Raw genomic sequence first — 26568 nt, 5'->3', positions numbered from 1 at the left:
TCAAATTATAACTTTGAAACGATAAATGTTTATAGTATTTGCTAAATTTGCATAATCTAACAACCAATTCAGAATGATAATTATGTATCTGAAAGAAGTCATTGCTTTAAACTGATTCAACGCAGAGGAAATATTTTCTTTAATTTTACTTGAGATGTATGTATAGATCCTTCTTAGTTTTTCTCCAGTATTTCTTTATTGAGTAAAGGTCTTCAAATATTACTATATAGGAAATCTTTAGCTTGATATCAATGAACTTGGGAAAATTTTTGAGAAAACTATTGCCCATGTTTCGTGTCACCATTATGTCCTTACTCATAAAAGAGTGATTCGTTTCAATAATTCAACTAATTTCAAACATGATTCTAGGCATTTGGATAAAAAGAAAATTTTAAATATGTTAAATATATCATGCCCTTAAAGACATCAGTGTCTGTCTAGTGTATATGGAGAGGAAAATTTTTTAAATGACTTAAGTAGATTCTGTAAGTGCTGTGATTAAAAAAAAAAAAAAAAAAAAAAAAAGGAGCCATGATACTGAATGGCCCTTTATATGACATTTGCATGGAAACACTGAAAACCACCAGAAGCCTCTCCAGAATATATGATACAAGGGAAGTATAGAAACAAAGACGTGTGACAACAACCTCCACATCAAGGCAGCAGAGAAGACTTCCCCAAAAGGACATTTTGGAAATTTTGTTGAACAAATAATCTAAGAATAATGAGAAAATAATACTTTGGGGAAAAGAAAAAGTAGAATCAAAGACAAAACCATGAAATAGCTAAGTATGTTTAGAAAACTGCAAATAGTTTAGTAATACTTGGACAAGATTTCATACCAGCTGCACTGACCACACAATTAGAAAATTCCATCCAGAGAAATAAAAAGGTATTTGTCTAATCTTAAGAGTGTACAGGAACCTTTGAATATGTGGTTATGTTGTAAACAATGAGTTGAAGTCAAACAATGGAATTATTTTACAAATAGGTAATAGAGAAGTCTTTCAAGGCTATAAAACAGGTTGGAAGAGAAACACACAAATAAGTGAGCCCAAAGTTGATTGAACAGCAGATTTCAGGCTCCTGTTGTTGGATAATTTATCTGACGGTGTAATACAAGAAATAACTGTAGGGCAATATGCTTTTGATTAGCAGGAAATGCTCCTCAAACAAATTTTTAAGCCAGCACTTGAGCCAGAGCAGTCTATATTATCTGAAGTAAATGAAAAGCAGGAAAATCTTCATACCTGATAAGTAACTACAGAAATATTTTTTTCTTTTTTTGCGAATACAGAGACACATTGGATCATATATACACATATGCATGTATGCATATATAATCTGCAATTCTGTTTTTAAAAAAAAACAGCTGATGATGCCATCTAACCTAATATTTGAATTTTAATAGTTTACAGATTAAATGAGATTTTGCAGGGCATAGAACAGCAGCCCAGATAGAACAAGTTATCTCAGCATGCACTATCATTCATCCACAAAGAACATGGGCTGACAGGAGACCCAGCAGAAGGGGAGTCTGACAAATGGGATCCCACCTTGCATATTCTCAAAGCACCCTGGACTTTCTGTGTCATAACAGTCTCCAAACATGCAAACCAATTCTATTTCTTTAATGCCAACACCTAACCAGACATATAACACCTAACTGGTGCTCAACAAATTGAATCCATGAATTCCAAAGTATCTTTCTCCCTGCCATTCTGTACATTCAACAAGAACAACAATCACATCAACAAGGGCAGCAATCATCTCTCTCTCTTATTTTGTTTACTGTTGGATCTTTAGATCTAACCATGATTTCTGGAACATGTAGAATGTTCTCAATAAATACTTACTGAATAAACAAGTCAGTAACTTAAAGTTACAGCACCCAAACACAGAAAAAGAGGACCAGTTTAGAACTGTTTCGTTTTATCTACTCTGATAAATGACTTCAGGGGCACGTTAGTGAGAAAGAAGTAAATATTCTTAAGGAGAAATGAGGGATAAAAGGAACTTAAAATTATAGTCAAGATTCAAGAACTCAGAATGGAGAGACAAGATAAGCTTCACTTTTGACAGAACAATCTCTGCACAGTGCTTAGACATTCTGTGCAACAAAATATCAAGTCAGCAGTGTTGAAATAAGTTATCAGTCAAATGTAACTAAAACCTAGGATGCTAAATACTGAGAAAATATTAATTTTCTTATCTAAACAGAATCAGCTCCTAATATACAACACGCACAATCATCAATTGCATAAATGGAAACTTTAAGTATATTTCATTGTTTCTCTTTTAAAAAGGGGGAAAATACATACAATTTCAACTGATACACAAAGGGGCTTTTAACCTAGTATTCTTTACTCCAGTCACTGAAATTACAAGACTGTTTATTGCAGCAAAAAGCATCACCATAACGCAATATTCACTAATGAACCATTCACTTATAGAATTAACCCCATTCAAATATTTCTTTCCACTTCACACCAGTATAGATAGATGGTCAGATAGATCAATAGGGAGAAACCTAGATCTTTGACCATGTTGTCAACTTATTTATTATTACTTTCCCATTACAAACATATCACATATCTATAGTAAAACTGCAATTTCATTTATAAAAATTAGGATTTCATGATTCTATGAATGATGTGGAATAACTGCTAGAATTAAATGCATAGACAAAGGAGGATCTCACAGAATAAACCTTGATAAATAAAAAAATATATATATCTATAAGAATGTTCTAAAAGAACAAAGATTAGGAAAGGCCTTGGGAAGATTAACTCTTTTAAAAAACCCTAGTTTGTTTTTGGTGTACTGTTTTTCTTTTCCTTTATTTTCTGCATCGCCATTCCCTACCGAGACACTCCTCCCCATCACTGCCTCTCCTCCCACCAAAAAAAACAAAACAAAACAACCAAAAAACGTAATCTCCTGGGAGGGGGAAATAGGTAGTGATTGCTAATAAATGCAGAGTTTCTTTAGGGAGATTTTTTTTTAAAGTTCTGGAATTAGAGATGGCTGTACAACCTTGTCATTATATTAAAAAATCACTAAAATTGTACACTTCAAAAGGGTGACATACAATATTTGAATCACATCTCAATAAAAAAGGGAAAATAAATTTTAAGAATTTAACTTCCTTAAAATTCTGCTGTGAAAGTTAAATGGAAAGTAAAAACTACCCTAAAGCTACTGATCACTACTATTTGAAAAGTGTACCTAGGAATAAGATTTGAGTGTTTTTCTTACTCTACGATTATGGATAGTTGCAGTTATTTTTTTTTATTAAATATGAGATAAAAATACCCTTCAAAAGTTTAGCTTCATAGTCCTGTACAAAATTTAAATAATATTTTTATCTCTGTTACTGTGGAATTCAGTAGTATTTTTTTTTCCCATTACCAATTTTCTAGACTGGTCTAAGCAGGACCTCTTATATACTTCTGTTTCATTTTGTTTTATTTAGTTTGTTAATAAATTGGAGTAAATTAGAAAACATTTTATCTGCAAGTTATATATTAAGATTCTAGGAAAAAAGTTAATTCCTTTTTTATTTAAAGATCAAATCTTTCATCTATATGGCAAATATTGTGCTGGGGCCCAATGCAAACACAAAACACTCAAAATTCCTATCTCCAGAAACTTAAGGCTGTGAACTTAAATAAAATCCAGAATGAAACATCCTTTATCGTGGAAGTGAGGTTTTCCTAATACTTTAGATTAAATTAGGTATTTAAGTTTTATATATACTTTCCCTTTTAAAAGTTGCAAAATAAAGCAGAGCAGAAACTCTAAAACCACCAAGCACTTTTTCATATCTTCTACTGTTAAGGAAATTCCCCTTAAGAGGCAGACATTTAGTTTGTTTTAAACAGTGCAAATAGTATTCTATATGAGCTTGGTTGCTAAATTTCTATAATTCATTTATAAAAAATAAATTTGTAAATATCATTGATATTTTTGTTGACTTATTTAATAGCATAATATCTAGCATACAGTATCCTTTCATTATTTAGAATATTCATTTTTAATTTTATTTGATCGATAACAATAATAGCTATTTAAACTTTATATTTGTTTTTATTATTATTGAATTATTACATGTACAAAGCAAAAAAGTTTCAAACTCTATAAAAGGATAAATTAAAAATCACTTGACATCCCTAACCAGCGGAAATCACCACCTACTTTTTTGCGTGTATGTATATTTCCAAGGAATAATTCATAAATACACATTTATGTGTATATATATACGTGTAAGTTTATATTTTATGCAAAGAGGATAATATTACAGCCACCACAACTTCTATTCTTATGTAATCATATATATTGGACAGCTTTCTTTATCAACAAATATAGATCTATGTTAGTTATTTAAAGAGAAGCACAATATTTCGTTAGGAAACCTGCCCATTACAAACCTGCCCGTTACTGATAAATACTTCGACTGTACAGAGTTTTATAAAATACGTTTTTGCTATTACAAATCACATTGCAATAACTTTCTTGTAATGAACATTTGACCTGCATAACTGACCCGTGAGATAAATTTCAAAGCCATACTTTGATTCTATCCTTTAACAATGCTGAAGTACTCTGTAATGAAAAGCACTCTGCATTAGTACTCTCCTCTGTGATTCATTAATGTAACTCCAAATATCCATCACTTAATCACGAAGACGATAATACAGCAACCTATATCTTAGGAAAATTTGAGTGCAAATACTAGCAAAAAGTATATCCTTAGAACTTGCTTCTTTAAAAATTAAACTAGCAACTGATTAAACTGTAATTAGAATCTTTTATCTGGAATTAGTCAATTTTTAGAACTAAGACAAAGAAAAAAAGGAAAAGAGAATCAGGAGGGACATTCTTCACTGATTCAAACAAAAGAACAAAAGAATGGAATGAAGAAAATTGTGTCTCTGTGTATGTGTGAACTGTGAGAGAACCAATATAAGAAGGTAACATGATTTCATTATTGGTGCTTTGTTTTTGCTTTGTTGTTGTACCTCTAGTTAGACTCTATACTCCAATTAAGCTTGCCAGCAGTGATGCAGGATAACAGTATTTCACAATTGAGCCACTGCTTAATCAAAATGTCACTTTAGTCTGTCGCTGGTTATACTTCAAAAAGCTCAGGGTTACCTCAATTAAAAGCGAGTCTCACAGCACTTTGCAGATTGCATGCAGAATCATACAATGAGAGCTCCACTCAGATTGAAAAAGACAGGGAAGGGAGTGCTATTTTTATATCTCTTGCTATATTCTATTTTTGCTGATAACCTTCCAGCTCAATGTTTTTCCCTCTGCAGAATCATCTGAAGAGGTTGCAAATGATATATTACATTACATCCTCCTTGCTCACAATTATGAACAATCTATTGTTGATTTTAATTAAAATAATACCAATGATACTTCCACAAAAAGATTAACTGTAGGAAAACTAACCAGTCATTCAAATTTCAGTGCACACTGACTGATTAAAGTGTAATGTCTTGGGCTATACTTAAAAGATTTACAAAATTTTTTTTGAGGTCTCCTCAAAATATGCCACTTCAGCATGTGGATTATTTTGAGCTGACATAGACTTTGAGGGCTCAAGAGAAAATTTTGTCCCTTGCTTAACTGCACAGAAGAATCTAAACTGTCTTTGCCAGAATACAGGTTATTGCCAAGGATCATTTTTATCTGAATGACCTACCTATATGGCAGGGAAAACATCTAATAACCAAATACCTGCTCTTCTTATATAGTGCTAATGTGAATCGCATTCTTTTCCTCTGGGTTCCAGACCCCTATTTCTTCTCCTTAATTCAGAATGACATATATACCTCATTTTACTCGGCTGTCTTTGGAATTTCCATATCTGTGTGCATTCCTGGTACATGCAACATTAAATCTGATTTTCTCCTGTTAATCTTGTCTTGTGCCAATTTGATTCTCAGTCCAGCTGGAAGAACCTAGAAGAGGACAGGAAATTCTTGCTCCCCAACAAAATGATTTCAAACTTGAATAGATAAAGCTAGAGGTATTTGATACTAAAATATCTCATATGTAGTGGCCAAGAGCCATTTCCTTTTTGGTAATTCAGGAACTTATTGCTGCATATGTAATTGATTAAACTAGTTACATTCCCCTAGAGGAAACAGGAACATTGGCTAACCACACTACATTATTTTCTTCACAGGCTGCCACCAACTTCTTCTCAACGAAGAATGTAGAGTTGTGATTTCACTATAATTAGTTAGTAAATTTTAGGGTACGCTAGCCAAAACTGACTATGAAAAGGATGTTTCCATCTCCACTATATTGAAATAAACTAAAATGAAGGCAAATATCCAACTTTTAAAGAATGAATTTTATCTTAAGAAGTCTGCCCAGTGCAATGAAACTGTAATAGAAATGTGAGTAGATACTGGGGTACCTGGCTGGCTGAGTGTGTGAAGCACGTGATTCTTGATCTCAGGGTTGTGAGTTTGAGCCCCATGTTGGGCATAGTTTACTTAAAACTAAAATCTTAAAAAAAAAAAAAGGAAATATGAGTACATATTGCCCACCATTACCAATAAGGCTAGTCAGAGCTAAATTTTTTCTTCATGAATTTTGTAACAGAGACACTGAAAATTGATTATTAAAACCATTTAATAGAGGGTCCACATACCCATAACTGCATTATGTTGGAGTTCCCTGAAAAACACAGGTATGTTTGATTACTTCTCTGATATACCACTTAATAGGAACTCAAACACATGGACATTTTTTCAAAATCCCCACAGGTATTAATTTTAGCCATTTTATTTGTCAAATGGAAGTTTCTTTATTTAATGACCATAAGAACACTGAGGTCCTGAGGGTACAGCAATGAGCCTTTAAGGAGATGGAAGGCTGAGTTTTAACAACTGAGCTGACCCTGTGCCAAAGCAGTGGCTGTCAAACTGACCCAGGTCGCCCCATGCCAGGGGTTTACTACTTCCTTCTCTCAGCTGAACGCCTACCAAAGAATTAGTACAAAATGATGGCCTGTCCCAGTTAAAACTCTGTTCATTATTATTCCCTATAACATTTGAGTTAAATTATAGTGGAAAATTAGAAAGGAAGTTGATCAGAAAATACAGACTTATTCCTATCAAAAAAGAGTATGATTTTAAGAAACGAGTAAATCATAATGAAGAATGCTACACTTCAGAGGCTGAAAACCAGACCATGAAAACAAATGCAAAGCTACAATTAATCAGGATTTGTATGATTCCTGTTTTGCAGAGAGGAAAAAGAAAAAGAAGCTACCTGAGACTTTTTAAAAATTATATTTAAATTTAGTCATTGTCATTTTCTTTCTTACAATTTTACTATACATTATTTGACAACGAATAAAAGATTATTATTTTTCCACAACCATTTATCCAAGGATTTATTCTCAATCTTCTTTTAAAGTGTGATAATTGCTAACAGTACAATACATAGCATGCATATTAATAATGATTTAGTATTTGATAAAATAAACAAGCTGTGTGTGTATACAAATAGTCTCTGTTTTATTATAGTAAAATGAAATCTGCCTTATGTATATACTACAGATGTTATTTAACTTCTCCATGATTAATAGACAAATGCAATTTTCTTTGTAGCTAAATTCTATTAGATCCATTCATTTTATTAATTTTTTTCCTTTTTATTTTTTTACAAGATCTTATTTTTAAGTAATCTCTATACCCAACTTGGGGTTGGACTTTGTACTCTCCATTGACTGAGCCAACTAGATGCCTTTAGAGCCATTAATTTTAAAGATTTTATAGTCAGACTATGGCTTGACTACTTTCAATTTGTTGCCCCAAAATAACAAAACTTGCTAAGAAATCTGAAAGCAGGGAAGGGGAGAACTTGCCATCCCAAAATATGCCTCTTTGGCATAAGAATTAATTTAGGTTGATTACTTTTAAGAAATAGCAGATACCAGAAAGGCTCTAAAATCCACATTGAAGTTACCTTTTCGTAACAGACATTCACATTTATAAGAGAAGTCTCCATTTGTAAGGGTGTCCTCTTTTCTGAACCGAGGAGAGGAGAATTAACTAAATCTCTAAAAATTCTTCAACAGCAGAAGAGGCACAATCTGTATAACAACCATTACTGTGTTTTGTCTGATAATCTCCCACAACTGGCTTCCTCTTCTCCCCAAACCCTTTTTTTTTTTAATTGGTCATTAGCTGGAGATGGTATTTAAGGTGATACCTTGGGCCATTTAGAGGAGTTACTCAGTTTTCCTGGGTATCTTCTATGTATACAGGAGGTATACATGTTGTTAAATTTCTGTTTTTCTCCTGTAATCTGTATTTTTATTGGGGGCGGGGGCTGGTGGCTTTAGCCAAGAACCTAGAAGGGTAGACAGAAAATTATTTTTCTTCCCCTGCAAGTTTGATGACCACCAAACGGACATGGTGAAACAAAACACTCACTCTGGAGTCTGCAGAAATTGGGATCTTGGAAATTGATACATATCATGCTAAGAAAATAAATTCTTATGTACATTGCAACATGCAGCAGATGGAATATGTACTTGATTATCTTAGAGTTCATTAGTAGAAATTTCAAATGATTAGTACAACATACATTACCTATCTTATATTAAATCCTAAAATCACAGAAAGATATAGCAATTAGAAAATGTAAATAAAATAACTCATATTTGGTATTTTCCAGGGAGACTTTCAAATTCATTGGACAACATCTCTATAGAAAATATTTAAGGGAACTTGACATGCATTCCCTTGCATCCCTTCACAAATGTATCTCTCTTACTAAAAGTAAAAACACTGAATTTAACTGTATTCATTTTGTAGCTATGCATTCTTTACAAATAATCATACAGTTATTAAGCCATTATAATTATACTGCCCCATGGTCTATACCCTGCACCTTATTATACCTGTAACAGTATGTCAAATGCCTACAGAATAATTTGGTATATAAATGAGAACATCATGAAATAAAATGAAGGTGTATAAAGTCCCAGGATAAAGTAATTGTGCAATCTAGATTCAATTTACAGAAGAAATGAATAGTAAACATGAGTCACTGAAACATAATTAGAAGGTAAAATCTTGGAGAAATAACAAAATGTCATTCTGAACCAAACCAAGCCCAAAATACAACACCGAGAAACAAAGACAAATTCTCCTTTGGGCTTTAGGTGAATGGCATGATCTCTAGGATAAGAGGACAGCCCTTTCAGAGAAGCTTCTCTAATGCAGTGATAAGTGGGTACAGCAGTAAATAGGTAAATCAAAATTAATTTCATGTACATTTAGCCATGTTAGGAAACATCTTAGGAAAAGGAGTTTTGAGGAAATCTGAGGCATTTGAGGAACCAGCAAATACTTCCAAAAGTTTAAGAAAAGAATATATTCTTCAATGAATCCATAGATTCACTGACCCCCCCATACATAGGGGTCAGTATGCCTAGATCTAGTAGCTATTTAACAAATATTTGTTGGAAGTGTAAGAAAGGGAGTGGGGAAGGGTGCCTGAGTGGTACAGTCAGTTAAACATTTGACTCTTGATGTTGGCTGAGGTCATGATCTCAGGGTCCTTTCAGCAGGAAGTCAGCTTCTCTCCCTCTTCGTTTCTCCTTACCCCTCCCCCACTCGTGTGCCATACTCTTTTTCTCTCTCTCTCTCTTTCAAGTAAATAAACAAATCTTAAAAAGGAAAGGGAGGTGAGACAGTTGTCTTCCAAAATAGGCATGATGGCTGGTTATATCCCATTACCCAAAGGTGTGTCTCAGTTATCTATTCCTACCCCATAACTTAGTGGCTTAAAGTAACAACCATTTTATTTGTTCATGATTTGTAGGTCATAAATTTGGGCTAGTTCTTCTGCTGGTCTCATTTATGGTCACTCATGTGACTGTAATTACCTGGAAGCTCAATTGTATCTGGGTACTGTAAGGAGGCCTCATTACATGTCTTGCCACTGGTGTTAGCTGTCAGCTGGGCCACTTGTTTCCAGCAGGGAAACCCAAGCTTCTTATATGCTGTTAATGTTTTTTTTTTCTAGGAGGGCAACAGTGATGGCTGTATGATCTCTCTTGAAAGTCATATCGTATTACTTGTCCCACATCTATTGCTCAAAGCAAGTTGCAAGGCCAGTCCAGATTCAAGGGGAAGGCAAACAGACATCTACTCTTGATGGGAATACCTGTAATGAATTTGTGTCCATACTGAATTCACCAGAGGAAGTAAGAAAGTAAATCACAGGTGAGAACACACCACAGGTCCTAATCTAGAAATGGTCTGTTCTGCCAACAAATGTATCTATACTTAAGCATCAGATTTTGGCTGACTGTCAGGCCTCTCTCTGCCACTGAAATAACAGCATAGAAATCTGGATTCAGATGACAAAATGAGTTTGTTATCTGACTTTTTTTTTTCTAGCCCTGTCTCAAAGAAAGAGGTAACTGGGGGTAAAGACTGAAGTGCTCATTAATGACAGCAACAGAACAAATAGCATAGTAACAGGAAAAAGAGGTAAGTGGAATGCAGAGCACAATTAGACAAATGCAAACATTTTAATGATAAATGATCATTAATGATCTCCAAGTTCCATCTGATTCTAATATTTACAGAATTCTCTGATTCTTCTGTACTAGGAAAAATGCTACAGGGAACATTTATTAATTACTTAAGACATACCAGCTAGTTTACCCTGGCTTGTAATACCGTTTTGTAGACAGAAATGGCAAACTAAGAAGAATAAATCACCTCAAATCACAGAGTCTATTTTGGCAAAAAAAATTTCAGGATATACTTATATCCCAGATCCGGGATCAAACATTTCTCCATACAAATAGCTTCCAAATCCCCTAATCGATAGTAACCATAAAGTCTTTTAAATACTTCCAGATAAAAAATACGATAATTCATTGAGTACTGTTAAGGAAAAGAAATTAAGAATAAGGTACATATTCAGAGGATGGTCTTCATCTTTGAAGGTCACATTTATGTAACAATCAACAGAAAACAGCTTTAAGAGGCAGATGAAAATGAAAATCACCTAGGTATAGCAGATGTAGCATCTTCTTTACAATCAGAAATATTTGTCATCTATCATCTATTAGTCATATAATCATGGACAAGTAAATTAACTGCCCTCAGCCTCAACTTGCTCCTCCAAAGAAAGGAATACAATCACACCTAAGTTGTAGGGTCATTGCATGGCTTAGAAGAGAGTAAAAACCAACAGTGCCTGGCAAAGAGAATATTCTCAGAAAATGTACTTATGATGGGTGATGATCATCATCTATTGTATTTATTATCCAAGATATATTAGCATTTTTCAGGACTTTCCACATAAAGTATGTGAAGGAAAACTCATGTGCTTTCCTTAGCAGTGGAGGTCTTAGAATATTATTCATCCTCAGGCTCTTAGTTCACAAAGATATCTAACAATCTTATCATTTTGTTAATAAGTTCCTATTAGTGAGTTAAAAAAGAAAAAAACATCCACTGAAAAAGTTTGTTTTATGAGAGCACGGAAAAAATAATCAATGAAAAATCATACATAGGAAAGAAAAGAAGTTGAGGAAAATTTCATACCAGTACAAACTGTCTTAAGTATGCCATGGATCGGTCTGTAAGGGCTTTCTGCAATCACTAACAACAAAGACCTGAAGTCTTTAAGAAAAAGGTTAGCTGTATTTAGAATTGGTGTGTCAATTTTAATAACTATTAGCATTCACATTAAAAATAAAACTTTTAAAATACACATATACTAAACATGGTGCCTAGTGGAATAAAACATTTGAAGGTTGAAGGTTTTGAAGAATGTTGATAGCCAAGACCTATCCTGTGAGGGTACCAGACAGAGAGAGTTTTACTGTCATTTCCTTTTGTTTTCAGATTATTTCCCCCTTATTAGAAATCAGGTGACCTCATAAGGAGGCTGGAGAAACAGCTGGAAACCTAATTTCGATTTTATTCAATAGTGGCGGAGGTAACCCAAACGGACATAGTAAATATTCTAGAAATCAGTATCATCTAAGTTTAAGAGTAAATTAAGAGGCAAAGATATATGAGTATCATCAGGAGTGACTTAAGACTAGGGCTGTCTAAGAGAATATTTGTTTCTTACTCTACATAGCAATTTCCACAGAGTGGCTTCAATCCATTTTGACTTTTGTGTCTCAAAGGAGAAATAGTTACTTAGCAGAATAGGGAAGCATGCATTAAATGATGAATAAATGGTTTTAAAAGAATCAAAGAATGAGCGTTGAGTCATTCCTTTCTAGATCAGAGAGCCCATGATGTAGCCAGATCCTTCCGTCACTTTAGGATAAGATAAAATCTAGTCTTCTTATCTTGCTCCATTTAATTGTTTCTCACATACATTATGAATATCACTGTAATACTTATAAGTTACTTTTTCTCTCAATATTTAGTGGAAAAGAATTAATTTGACCATGATAAGCAAATCATATGATGTGAATGATTACAAGTTGAGGTATATGATATGATTATGAAAGTGATCTCAGATGTCTGCACTAGGGTCTAGACTCATAATGGCAAATAATTCTAGTCTCATGACAATTTGGATCAATGAAGCTGTAGCATCTGAGAGGTATATGTTAAAGACTCCAATGCCTTGTTCAGGATCAAAAGGAGAGAAGGCGTTGATCAAATAGTAAATATGACATGAGTGCTGGATGGATGGTTCCAGCATAGCATGGACCTGCTTCCTTTGTTCCAAAAGCAAGGAAATAATGCTTCTGCTCAATGCTACACTAATCAACCCTTGTGGTTTGCTGGAGCTGGTATCACACTTGCATGTAAAGTGACACAAACAAACTGGAGGTGGAGATAAAGACGAATGATGGATAACATTTATTGAGTACAAAAAGTAAAGGGCTTGAAATCATGACACATAGAAAACTGTCCCAAATCAGTTTAGGTATGGTTATGTTTAGTCATAAGCAGAGCAATCACGGTTTGGTGATCTCAAGTAATTCAGTTTAAATATTTGTGGTACTTGGAATTAGATTTGTTGTGTGCCCCTCCTCCCATATTAAAACTAATTAGAAGCCAAAGATGTCAGATGTTTGGCTCAACTTCAAAAATAAATTTGAGGGACCCCTGTGTGGCTCAGGGGTTGAACGTCTGCCTTTGGCTCAGGGTGTGATCTCGGATTTTTGGTATCTAGTCCCACATCAGGTTCCTTGCATGGAAACTGTTTCTCCTTCCTCTGCCTGTGTCTCTGTCTCTCTTTCTGTGTCTCTCATGAATAAATAAATAAAATCTTTAAATATATATATATATATTTATATATATATAAATTTGATAATATGCCTATACAAAATGGAATAATCCAGTTTAGGTGGAGTGATTTTTAGAGTCACTGAAGGTACTCAGGCTTAGTCAAGATGACCACTTGGCAGGGATGCTTTAGAGAAAATTTAAATTTGAATAGATATCAGAATAACTCAGACATTTTATAATACCAGACCCATCAGGAAGTAAAATGAATTTAAATATGAATGTCTTGGGAAAACCATGCACTCACTAGTGTACCAGAGATGCTTCAACCTATAATTTCGTAAACCCAGCCAGATTTCCTGGGTTTAAGATTCACATATGCTTGGTTTCTGAAGACAGTGGACTGTGCGGTCCTTGGTTTGGCTGAGCTTTAGCATTCCCTGGGGTCCTGAGGGTCTACAATCCCAAGCATAGGCTTTGATATCATCCAATTACTATCCTTTTTTTTTCTCCTTTACGCTCAGGATAGCTAATGATGAAATGATAATGATGATGGCAATGATGATGGTAATGATAGCAGCTAAGTGTTTTTTATTATTAGCTTCATCTTATAGGTGAAGACATTAAAGCTCAGAGAGGTTTCAAGACTTGCTCAAGGTTACATAAGCATGAGACATAGGTTTGTGAAATCCCAAAGTTCATGCTTCTAACCACTGCACAGTATCAACCTCCACAAAGTATAGTAACAGTTTCCAAATTTCCTCTTCTTACTACAAAGCAAAAAAAAAAAATCAAAATAGGATTTTAAAAATATCAATTACTTTCAAACTTACGTATTTGTTTACATCCTTCCTGTTACTAGGAAAATAAGTTCCTTGAGGTCAGGATCCAATGTCTAGTTATAGGTTGTTAAAGTGCTTGACATTTGAACAATCAATACATGGCAAATATGCTACATAATTCCTATAAATAACCCCTAAAATTTCAATGCAAAGGTAGACACATTTCTATTAAATGAGGCACTTTATATTTAAATATCTGTGAATAGTACTGATAGAATAGTATCTATCCGTCTAGAAAAAAGTACAAGTACTACTCTATAGTGTTCAATATCACCGTGTAAATCATATGCATTTTAATGTTGCTATACAAATACCTTAACACTAATAAATCCACATAAGTCATTTAATAACCTCATGTTTATACCATGGAAAACATAACAAAGAGGTAATCACTAAGAAAATACCAGCCTGTATTTCCAAAGAAGAAAAAGTTTTCATAACAGAGTTGATATATTCCCACTAATAAATTACTGTAATGCAAATATTCTATAACTTCGGAAGCACCACCACTAAGACTCAGGAAAAACCTACTTGAAGACAAAAAATGCAAAGTTAACACGGGGAATGAAATGCAGGAATGAAATGCAGGAAGCAACTGACATGAATCCTTCAGTTTCTTTAGTATTTCCTCAAAAGAGCTGCACAGGGCATAGTAAAAAGAGTAATATAAGCGACACTGTTGTGGCTTCTATCCCTGATCAAATACACTAGTTCTAATTGACTATATATTGAACTAATTAGCATTTTCATTTAGTCTTTTTTTCTAAGAATTCAGAAACAGCTTCCAGATTTGGTGTGGGGGGGGGGGGGGAGGGAGGGGAGGAGAATGTACAACTTTATATGTTTATCTTATTACTTCTTTTCCAGATCCTTTCTGCTATAAAATCTAAAGTATTCAATATCCAATGGTAATTCTGCAATTGTTCTTCATCATGCCAAATTCAAAATATTTCTGTGGAAGGTTTTTTAAAGCAATAAATTGCATATATGCCCCCACAAAGAAAAGAATAGCATGAGGTCTGTGGTTAGACAGATTTCTTTTATAAAAAGATATATATTATCTAGGAAGACTCAAATCGATCAGTTTGCATTTTCTTCCCAATGTGCCCAAGTTTTGTAACTTAATAAACATAGGCCATCAAAGCCAGTTTCTGAGAAATCTTACTGATATAGCTTGTAGTTTAATAACAAAGCCCATTCATGTGGTTTACTTGGTATCAGCAAAATGATAGTGCATTTATATAACCATGTCATCTCATTATAATTTTCTATCACTTGTTAACCATCTTCATAATTACTATTAAATTATGTCATAGTTCAGTAAAAAGCATTGTCAGAACACTATCAGAATACTATGATGGAAAAGCTTTAAGATGGTATTAACTATCTCTGAATTAATTCTTATATTTATATCTCTTGTTATATAAAACTGGAGTTTTCATAAAAACATACAATTTATGTTATATTGATAGGGCATAACAAAAATGGTTCACTTCTAACCAGAAAAGCTTCAATACTGATAAACATAATTCTTCTTAATTTCACCATGCATACACCATGTAATGGATAAATTATTACTGCCTCAGGTTTTAAATAGTCCTCACTGATTGAAGGATGCCACAGGAATAAAAATGTGGGCAGTTGAAATATAGTAAGTAGTCTCACTTTCAGAGTTTATTAACGAGGCAGAGCTATACACATATGTGTCAGTAGAATGATTTAGCAAAATTGCCTGTTAGTCATGTATATTATTTATTTAAAAGCCTAAACTCATATATTTTATTCTTCAATAAAATATAAAAGTTAGAACTTTGAAAGTAATGCCAATGTTACTTTTCTAAGTAAATGAAAAATAGCAATTACTGGGATAAGTGAAATAGATTACCCAGTCAAGCCACTAGAAAGTTTTAAGTAGTCTTCTTCCTCCAACCTCAAAATTGGCATCTATTTATTAGCAATCTTGTTAATTGTAATTTTTTCTTAAAATAACTAAATACAGAGTTTGATACAGAGTTTATTACATGGTAGTTTTATGTAGAGGCAGGGACATTGTTAGATATCTGCAAGCATCTCATCCCAACCACAGAACAACACAGCAATAGTATCAGCAGAAAGCAAGATCCTAATTTCACCAGCTAGAAAACTCAGCAAAACTACCAAGCTTAAAGTGCTTCAAGCAGCAAGAGGAAACAGAACACTGGTTTAAATGAACAAAAGGGAACCAATGGTCATTCAGGAAAAGATGAAGAGCAGACATAACATATGAGGGTCACTTAAACACCAATGACATAACCAGACACTCCTTTAACACCAAGAATGCATTTAATGATGTAGGAGCCAAAAATGATGAAGAGGGGGAAAAGGTGGGACAATTTTCCTTCATGTGACCACAGCTCTTGCCATTCCCCTCATGAGAAAAAAGGAAAAAAAAAAATCACCTCTGGCTGGTAGTAGTCAAAGATTTTTCTTAATGAACCCCTCTCAAATCCAGGAATATCATATTTCAAAACCAAAGTAGATAAGCATGTGTATTCTATATTGATACATACATCACATGTTTGAAGAGGAAAAGAGGTATGTGAAGCACAGGAGACTGGTGTTGCTCAAGGTCATTCTCTTCTTGAAAAGAGAAAAGACAAAAATGACTAAAAGAAATGGTCTGGGGGACAGGAGTCAAGTGGCAAGTTCTTCCTACCTGCCTATATGCTCAAGTCGGTTCCCATGGGTGTCCCTCCGGCCCTATTGTTCTGCCCCTCTTGATGGTAAGCATAAGGGAGCCTAAAAGAAAGGAACATTTTGCTGGGAAATTTCCTAACAACACCTGACAATCTTAACCCATGAGTGAGATGAGCCAGCTCCATCTAAGTACAAGGTCAGTGGACTCAGATCCTCAAGCTAACTGGTGTGTACCTCCCTGTTCCTCCAAACAAGGGAGAAGGGGAGGGAGGCAAAAATCTCCATTTTTCAGGAACTTCTATATACAAAACTCTGTGCAAGGAGGCCTATTTGGCTTTGACATTTCACCTAACTCCAATCTGCACAAATGAATGGCGTTTTAAAACATGAATCACACCATAATCTATGTTTAGTCTTTTAAGCACTCTAAAGTCAGCAAATGCATTTGTTTTGCCTTCCCTCAGTATGAGGCTACAAAGGCAAGACCTAACCTGCAGAATGGTGAAAAGGCCAGAGAGAAGTGAAATGAAGATGGAGATGGAGAAAACCCATTATTTTCCCAGGTACTTCTATTCTGCACCAGCATTTCTTCTTTCTTGGGTACCCTCGAAAGAAGTACGCCTTATTTGCTAACAAATATTATGAGTATGATATAGTTTCTGTTGTAATAATACTCTGGAGAATTTGGGGGGACAAAGAAGTGTCTTTGTGAGATTTGTTAGTACACACAAATCAGTTTTCTGACCAGGATTTTCTGAGTGATGAGGGAAATCCAAAAAAAAAAAAAAAAAAAAAAAGAAAATTAACTTGAAAAGAAAAGAAAAAAGAAAGGAACAGCTCTCATCTAATTCCTCCCAAATCCCTACTTAGTTTTAGTTTTTCTTCAGGCAGTACCCTTTTTTTTTTTTTTTTTTTTTGAGTCTTCAGAGAATATAATGTGGACCTGCTTTTCTGTTAAAAGTCAAGTTATCCTTTCTTGTTTCTCCCTACCTTACAGAGCGAATCTATCTGAAGAGTGGCCCTCGTTGCCTTGACGTTTATTGGGCACGGTGGGGGGTGGGGGTGTCTTTTCAGTGGTATTCCAACTGGAGATAAAACAGGAGTAAAAATGACCTAATTAAATCCAGGAGAGCAAAAGAGGAGAAAAGAGAGAGGGGGAAAAATGGAAATCTAGGAAAAACACACTTAGTTTCAGGTTTTGAAACCTGAGAAACCATGCAATATTTGAGTATCAAGGCATTTTTGCAGCCAGCTTTCTTCTATGTTCTTGAATATTCATTTACAAGGGGGTGGAGGGCTGCAGGCGCAGGAAGTCAAGCAGGACCTCACTGCCCTCCCCGCGTCTCTCTCCACCTCCTTCCTCTCACATCCAGGCCGCCACCCCAGCGGTGATGCGCCTCCTGTCTGCCAGGGGGCCTGCTGAGCTCTCCCGCCCCTCCCCAAAAAGTGTCGACGAGGGCCTGGCAGCTGCAGTGGCGGAGCCCAGCCCCCAAGCCGGCTGCATATACGGCCTTGTAGCACCACCAGCCTGCGAGGGCTGCAGCAGCAGCCGAGCCCAGACTCCAGAGGAGTCAGGGACAGCGAGAGCAGCTAGCTAGTGGCCAGCTTGTAGTCTGCAAATGCCATCATATGGATATCTATAGAAACGCAGCAAGCGGAGAAAAAGAGGCAGCGCCCCGACACTTTCTAAGCTGCCTTAGCAAAGACAAGCCTTCGGCGCATCTCCACTCGCTGCCTCCAGAGCAGGGCGCCTCGCGCTGGGCCGGGCCAAACCCTCTGCTGGGTGCACCCAGCAGGCAGCTACGGAAGGCAGGACGCAAACGAGCACTCCTCGGCTGAATTATTCAGACCGCCTTCACTACGGAATAAAACAGTGATGAGACTACTTTGCAAGTGCTTTATCCTGTTAATCCGAATGCTCTCGAGAAAGGAGTGAAATTTCTGCAGAGGGGACGCAGATGTGGTGGAAAAAGGAAATGAGAGAAATAAGGTGCAAGGGTAAGGGGCTTTTGGAAGTTCGCTAAATTTGTTCTGACTCAGCCAGCCAGCCATGGGAACCTCCGTTTTAACGTATCAGATCCAATATGTTAATTAGGCAGTCGCAAATCCACCCTGTTCCTTGTAAATCAATGCACTGGCAAGAATTTTCAAAATACATATTATACAGAAACGAGCAAACCAAAACCAACCAAACCAACCAGGCGCACACAAGCTCCACCACCGAGACCTTATAGCTGGGGATGGTACCGGAGTGGTGGTTATGGTTTTAGCCTTGCTCCTCTCGATATAAAAATGACTTCTTTCACGGATCTATTTTGCTATATAGAAGCAAACGCTCCCAGTTAAATACCATGTCTCAGCACACACGCCGGTGACAATGAATTCCCTCTCATGCAAAGCAAGTTCCAAGAAAACTCCGTTTCAGATTAAAGTCTCCAGATGCGTAATTTACAACTACTAAAGGATCTAGCAAGCTCGTCCACAATGAGGAAAGGAAAACAACCTGGCACCAGAGGTAGAGAAGGGTCAGAAGGATCCTTGCCTGAAATGATGGGTGGAAACCAAACACCCTCTCGCACTCCACAGTCTGGGGAGGGTTGGATACCAAATGGTCCGTGGCAACCATAGCCTGAAGGAAACATGGAATGTTAATCTCTGGCATCTTCAGGCAGGTTCAGCATAGCATGCCCGGCTTTCCAATATCAGCACTTAGGGTGGAGCGTATCCATATTCCCTTAGCTTTCTTTCACCGCTAGATTAAGTGCTCAGGTATAGATTTATATACCACCTCCTAGAAATGTTATTACAACATCACAGAGCGCCCTTGGATACCCAGCCCTTCCTAATGATTTTCGAAACATTAATAAGTAAAGTAGCCTGCAATGCAGATAAAACACTAGAAACAAGATCAGAAGGAAACTGGGTGAGGCGGGTAGTCGTTTGCTTGTTACCTGGTGCCTCTAGAGGAAAAGACGGTCGTAGGAGGACTTTCTGCCCGCAGGTACAATCCCGGCAAGGTGGCTCCAGGTGGCTTTCACAGTCGTACGCGGGTCTCGCTTGTCACTTTGCTGCCCTTTGCCATAGCTCAGCACCCGCATCCTAGGGAGTCCGAAAGGCGGCTCCTGCCACTGCCGCCGCTGCCCGCAGGTCGCGCTGGGTGGGGGATCCGCGGCGATCGCCCCATGAAACCCGCGTTTCTGCGCCCGGGGAGCGGGCAGAGGCAGGGCGGCCGCGCACGCACACACAGACACACTCAAACACACACACACACTCGCACACAGGCGCGCGCGCACTCGCATTCACTCTTGCACACGCACATCCAGCACAGCACGGGGAGGGAGAAATAAGGAGGGGACTGGTCCTTCTCACGATCGGCTTTGATGCCCACCGGACCACAGGCAGAAAAGAGAGTGGTTTGGCATCGCCTTTTGATCACGTTTTCTTCAAGTTCTCCTCCAACCCAAATCCACGTAATTCAAGAGCTGGTGACATTTTAGTGGGGAGGAGAGAGCCGGGAAAGGGCTGAGGAAGAGTCGGGGATTTTGTTAAGCAGTTTGAAAAGCAATCCTTGTTACCTTGTTTGTACAGAAACCAGCTGGAAGGGCTGAACTTTTGCCTCCAGATGATGTGGATCGAAACATAAATATCCTTCTGGCCAAGAAGGGAAGGTCTAAGATGCACGGAAACAAGACGGCTACAAGACCCTCTGGTGACCTTGTGATGTACCTGGAAGCGAGTTAATACCGGAGCTTTCTAAGCCTCTGGGTAAACTGATCCACACATGGGTCCACAGCCAGGCAGCGGTTCCGAATCCAGCCGGCAAAATGGGTCTGGGCGTCCTCCCTGTTCTTCGAGAACCTGGGCATCGAGGGGGCACCGACGAGTTAACAACATTTGCTTCTGGGCAGTTGGATAAAAGACAGTCAAATGCATCAGAGAGGCGCGCGCGCGCGCGCATACACACACACACACACACACACACACACACAGCTAGCTGGAGAGCGGCTTACACACAAAAAAAAAAAAAAAAAAAAAAAAAATTCCAAGATGACTTCAAAAGGTAGCAAAGATCCAGAGTCTTTTTGGAAAACAGAAGGGTCAGCAAGAAGGTTATGAAAATCTCATGTCTTTCATTCTTCCTCTCTCTTGTGAATGTGTGTGTATATTTCCAGAAGGTTTCGTTGGTCGGCCCCACCCCCGTCCAGTTGCGCTTTTTTTCTCCCGATCTAAACCGACCGTGCAAAATGGATTATATGGGTGGGTTGTGCTCACAGCCCAGAGCTCCACACTCAGGAATCCTAAGGGAGCAGCCAGCTGCGAAGACATTCACATCCTCTAGGGAAAAGGAAAAAACACGCGCAAACACACGCGCGCACAGACACACACACACACACACGCGCGCGCGCGCGAGCGCTCAGTTCGGGCCGCTCTACACACGCGGGCCGACTCCCTGCGCGCCGCTGCACACCGCGCCCCGCCCGCTGCCCGCTGCCCGCTGCCCGCGGCGAGTGCGCAGCTCAGGCGTGCGGCTGGCGGCCCAGGTGGCCCAGGTCCCAGGCTGCGACCCGTGCGGGCCCCGCGCCCAGGCTCCCCGCGGCAGCGGGTTCGGGCGACGGCAGCCGCCCCGCGGGGAAGGACTGCGTCCGGCGCTGCAGCATGGAGGCGGCCGCGGCGGCGGTGGCGGCGGGCGCGCGGCCGTGGGCCCGGCCCTCGCCGCAATGACGGGAGCTACCGCGCCTCCCAGACTCCGGAGTCAGGCGAGACCCCCGCCGGGGCCGCCGCGCCTCCCTCTGCCGCCCCCACCCCCCGCCCGCGAGCCGCGAGCCGCGAGCCGCGAGCCGCGCGCCGGGGGCCGATTTACCCCGGGCCAGAGGAGAGGGTCCGCGAGGCGCCGCCGAATCCCCAGGCAGGGGAGGCGCGGGGAGGCGCGGGGAGGCGCGGGGGCGTTGCGGGAGGGGGAGGGGGAAGGCGGCCAGGCTGAAGATGAAGGCGAACTTCTAGGGGCGTCCCCAGCCTCCCGTAAGAGAGAAACTTGCGGACCACCCACTGCCCCCACGGTGACGGGACAAAGGAGTATCACCGGGTCAAGCGGCGACGACCAACAGCGGTGGGGAAAGTCATGAGCTATAATGACCTCCAGGAGAATCTAAGACGGAGGGCAGCTGGCTTGAGGTCTCTGTCGCCTGCGGCCGGCCTCATCGGGGTCCCTTTAGTAGTAGGTAGTGGTTCTCTTACTAATCAGCTTTGGAAAAGAAGCTTAAAAAGCATTATATCTGAGAATCACCCCCGCTCAGCCTTAGACATCACCAGGGCTGCCGCCCGTCACATTTTGGTCTGTCAAGGGCAGAAAGCAAGCCCAAGAGGTGACCTCTCCGGGCCTGACCACTGAGGTCGGCTGCAAAGAGCTCAGAGTGGCGGGGATAAAGCCAGGCTGGGCTCTGCGGAGAGGGGCCGAGGGATGGGCGTTTCTGATTCTGCCACAACTCGGGGGACCTTCTCTCCGAGACCCCAACCCTCGCTCCCTCCAGTCTGCAAAAGGCTTCCTTTCGGGAATCCCCCGGTGCAATCACGCTGTTTCTTTCTGCTGGAACCAGGAAACCCTTTCACGTCTCCAGCGTTTGATTTTCGGCCTTGGGGCGGGGACGGGGGTGGGACGTGGAGGGGGGGGCCTTCTCCCTCTTAGCTGGGATCTCGGGCCGGCCCCGACACCAGTCAGAACCCGCAGAGAAGGGAAGAATAATCGCAGGTTGCGGAGGGAAGCTGGCGAGTAAGGGCGTCTTCCTGGCCTAGTCGGCAAGGCCACGTGCTACTGGCCCCTCGGATGGGCGCTCTCCGATGTGCTGCCGGCATTGCTCTTGCCAGGCTTGAGCGTTGCCCTGCGGAGGCACAAACGCACTCACACTGGGGCACACCCACTGAGCTCACCCAGGCGCGTACACGTGCACCCACGCAGAAGCGGGACCACACAGCCGCCTCTTTGGGGAAGGAAGCCGAGGGGCGGAGGGGGCTTGCGGTGGAAACCGCTCTCATCTCCTCCTTCTGCTCAGTTCTCCCTTTACGCGCCCCCCCGCCCCCCCACCCCGGGCTGTCCAACTCCAATCCAGGGTGTTCGAGTCCGCGCGCCCCTGGCCGCTGCTCTGCTGCGAAGGCGCGCACGGCGGGGCTGCGGTTCCTGCGGCGCCTCCCGGGTGTCGCCGCCGCGGCGCGGGGGTCCGGGGTCCGGGGTCGGGGGTCCGGGGTCGGGGGTCCGGGGTCCGGAGCTGTGGCGGGGCGCGCAGTACCACCCCGGCCGCGCGGCGCCGCCCCGTCGGAGTTCCCGAGCCCGGGAGCAGCGCGGAGAGACCTCCCAGCACACACCGAAGGGGCGCCGCTGCCGTCCAGGCGAGTCTCCCCGAAAACCGTCCGGGCCTCCCTGTGGCTTTGTGTCCTCCGAAGTACAGGACTCGAGTTTCCGCAAAGTGTACGGCAAGAACCGGCGGCGAACCCAGGCCAGAGACCCCCTCCCGGAGGAGCGGGGCGAGAGCGCGGCCGTCTCCGTTCCACTTTGCACTTGGCCTCTTCTGGGACTTGGCGGAGGGCGGCGGCGCTGCACCGGGACGAGGTCGGAGCCGCCGAGGGCGAGCACTTCCAAATACTTTAGGACGCGGGGGTGACTCCTTCTTCCTTCAGGATGGTCTCGCTTGCTACCCTTTCCTGCTGAGCTGATAGGAGCCGCCCAAGTCCGAGAAGTAAAGGTTTGCAGTTCCTCGCGGGGACCAAAGTATAGGGAGATGTCGACTGAGAAATCCAAAGACCGTGCATCGCTGAACTAAATCACTTTTTTTTCTTTTTCTTTCTTCTTTCTAGTGCCTGGACGGAGGTGAGGAGGGGGTATATTTAACCAGCTGTAAGGAGTCTAGCAATGAGAACAGGGCAAAGTTCAAATAGATGACTGGGTGCTTTTAAGAAAAGCTGGTGTGAGTGTGTGTGTGTGTGTGTGTGTGTGTGTGCGCGCGCACGAGAAAGATGAGAGCAACGTTTCCTTAATGTGGAGGAGTAATAATGTGTAACTTCTCGTGTTCTCTTATGTTGCAAGCCCTACCAAGCTCATAAATACATCCTCTCTTCAGTTAGTCTAGCCTTACCGCACCGTGATGCGTTATATTGGAAAGTGCTTTCCTCTACTTTCCCAGTTTTAACTGATTTCAAGAAAGCACTCACTGGAAAAGCCTTGAACTCTCCCTCTCCACATACCCTGTTCCTTCCTCCCCAGGGGAAGCTGATCACACAGTCTGCCAATAATAGAGAAGAAGAGCTTTGCTTTACCTGGTCATCAGTAGATGATGGCACGACTTTCAAGGAGAGGCTAGGATACTCTTTCCCAAAGGATCTCAAAGTTAACAAAGGGTACTTTTTATTTTTAGTTCCTTCAAAGGAAAAAAGGGGGCCTCTGAAAGGAAGAGAGCAATCTCTGGTTTGCCTGTACGCTGGTTGTTGGCGCTAACCAACTACGTAATTGGAAAAGTTTTTAAGAGTCCAAGCAGATTCTTTCTAGAACAGAGTCCATTTGTACATCAGTGTCTAAAAAGAAGTAAAGATGTATTTCAATAGATAATTTAAGTTTTACTTTTCTCAATATATCTGCCTGACTTTCTTAATTTATCCCCAAACCCAATGTTTATGCCAAATCACTTTAAAAACTATGTCAAGTTTCTCTCTCCCAGATTGTTTTTCTAATGATCATGGTTATAAATGTTGGACTGTTGTCCCAGAATAATCCAGAATTTGGAAAAGTTGTATTTTGCTAATTTCAGACAACAAATAGAAATGTGAATTTTGTCAGCGAAGTGATAATAACTAAAAGGTAACCTACGTTTCTGATGTATTATTGTTTGGCATTTGAGTTTCTTCCAAGGCAATGAGAAAGGCATGATTTATTCTTCCTCCATGAATTTTCTTACTTTTGCGGATTGACGTGTGTGATAAATTGTCTTTTCAATCCATTTTTTGTTGATGTACACTTTTAAAATGTTATTTTTTTAATGTTATTTAAGGTGAAATTATCTCCAGATTTTCTGGGTGATAAATCACTATTGTGAAGAGCTTTTGATTCGTTTATTAATATAAGGCTCTCTGTTAATTAAAGACTGGAAAATGATATGAAGAAACAACAGGAAAAGACAAGTTTCTGAACTGAAGTGATAACATTAAAAAAGTTAAGTAAAAACCAAACATAAAGATTAAAAAAAAAAACTGTCATAGTTGTGCCATGCATGGTTTTGAAATATAAAAAGAGATTTAATTATCTTAGAAATAGGTTTCTGATGTTGCTCCTGCCTATAAAGTTCTAAGGTACAAATTGTGGTGGTAAATAGACCTTACCTCCCAAAAAAAGGATTCAACTGAACTCTAACCAGACTTGAAGATCTAGCATATTTCTTTTATAAGTGAACAGAGTTCTCATTTATCCACTTTAGAGCTTCCAAAAAAATCAAATATATTTACTACTTATTCTTACTAGAGACAGAAGATATTTTCCCTTTATTTTTAAATAATTTTTTATTGTCTTTTGATATTTATTTTTACTTGTGTAAAACATACATTTACTTTTTTTTTCCTGTTTTCTTTGTTATCTCTTTAACCTCGATAGATGATGGTAATGGTGCATTATGTGATTAAGGTCTACCTCATGATAGCTGGAACTAGCAATAAGACCCCAATAAATTATTAGATGAGAGTGGCCATTTCTTTTACTAAGAGTCTTTATTGAAGCTTAATTATTAAAACACAAGTGTAATATTTTTAAGGATTGTGTCATAGGCAAGAACTTTTTGAGAAAATTCAAAGAGAAGTTATTTCAGAGATAAACATCGCAGGAGGGGTAAAGCAATTCTTAGGCATTATTGCAAGCAAGACGTAGATACTGTCTTTAATATCCATCCATCTATTTTTCTTCCTTATTTGGTTATGTCCTGGTATCAATTCCTTATTGTCTGGCACTTCCATATAGTTACCCAGAAACCCCAAAGCACAACATCCTACCTAGAAATATCTAATCCAGAGAAGAATGGTACAATACTGTGAATTATTTTCCTTTTCTTGTCAAATAATCTTGTCAATAAGTTAGCCATATTATTAGATGGATCTAATTAAATTCTTTTTTTTTTTTTTTTTTAAATTTTTTTTTAATTTTTATTTATTTATGATAGTCACACCACAGAGAGAGAGAGAGAGGCAGAGACACAGGCAGAGGGAGAAGCAGGCTCCATGCACCGGGAGCCTGACGTGGGATTCGATCCCGGATCTCCAGGATCGCGCCCTGGGCCAAAGGCAGGCACCGAACCACTGCGCCACCCAGGGATCCCGGATCTAATTAAATTCTTAAGAAAACAAATTTAATTTGCTAATTCAAAGCTAATTCAAACTAAAGTGTCAGTGACTAGTTGTTTACCCACTTTAGAAATATGAACATGATTTCTAAAAAGTAGAATTTCTGTAAAGTATGTTATTTATCCAGGAAGCTAAGACACTACAGTCATTCTTAAATTTGCATACAGGATTGAATGCTAAGTATGGTACTATATTCTCTATTTTATCTTTTACGTATTTTTGAAAATGCTGAGCGCCTAGTTTTTAACCTTGGAAAAACATTTAGAAAGTTTTATATTTATATATTCAGGAACATTTTGACTTGATTCTTTTTTTTTTTTTTTTTTTAAGTAAGCTCTAGGGTACCTGAGTGGCTCAGTCGTTGAGGGTCTGCCTTTGGCTCAGGTTGTGATCCCAGGGTCTTGGGACTGAGTCCCACATCAGGC

General features: G+C 39.5%; 1 protein-coding gene across 5 annotated transcripts in view; it reads right to left on the bottom strand.

Moving 5' to 3' along the window:
* The window catches only part of LRFN5 (leucine rich repeat and fibronectin type III domain containing 5), a 235485-nt gene extending 213747 nt beyond the window's left edge, over positions 1-21738 (bottom strand). The window contains exons 1-2 of one of the 5 annotated variants that reach the window (XM_025443130.3): positions 21636-21738; positions 19726-20632 (exon numbers count right to left, since the gene is read on the bottom strand). The gene's annotated coding sequence lies outside the window, so the exon portion shown is untranslated. Of the gene's footprint in view, positions 1-19725; positions 21255-21635 lie in introns of those variants that run through there. The other 4 variants (XM_025443131.3, XR_007412281.1, XM_035719764.2 and 1 more) reach the window with 4 other exon arrangements.
* Positions 21739-26568: the final 4830 nt, after the last annotated feature.

This window comes from Canis lupus, chromosome 8 (genome assembly GCF_003254725.2).
Source record: "Canis lupus dingo isolate Sandy chromosome 8, ASM325472v2, whole genome shotgun sequence".
Classification (NCBI taxonomy): domain Eukaryota; kingdom Metazoa; phylum Chordata; class Mammalia; order Carnivora; family Canidae; genus Canis; species Canis lupus.
The sequence above is the reverse complement of the archived record's forward strand: the minus strand, read 5'-3'. Positions and strand labels throughout refer to the sequence as shown.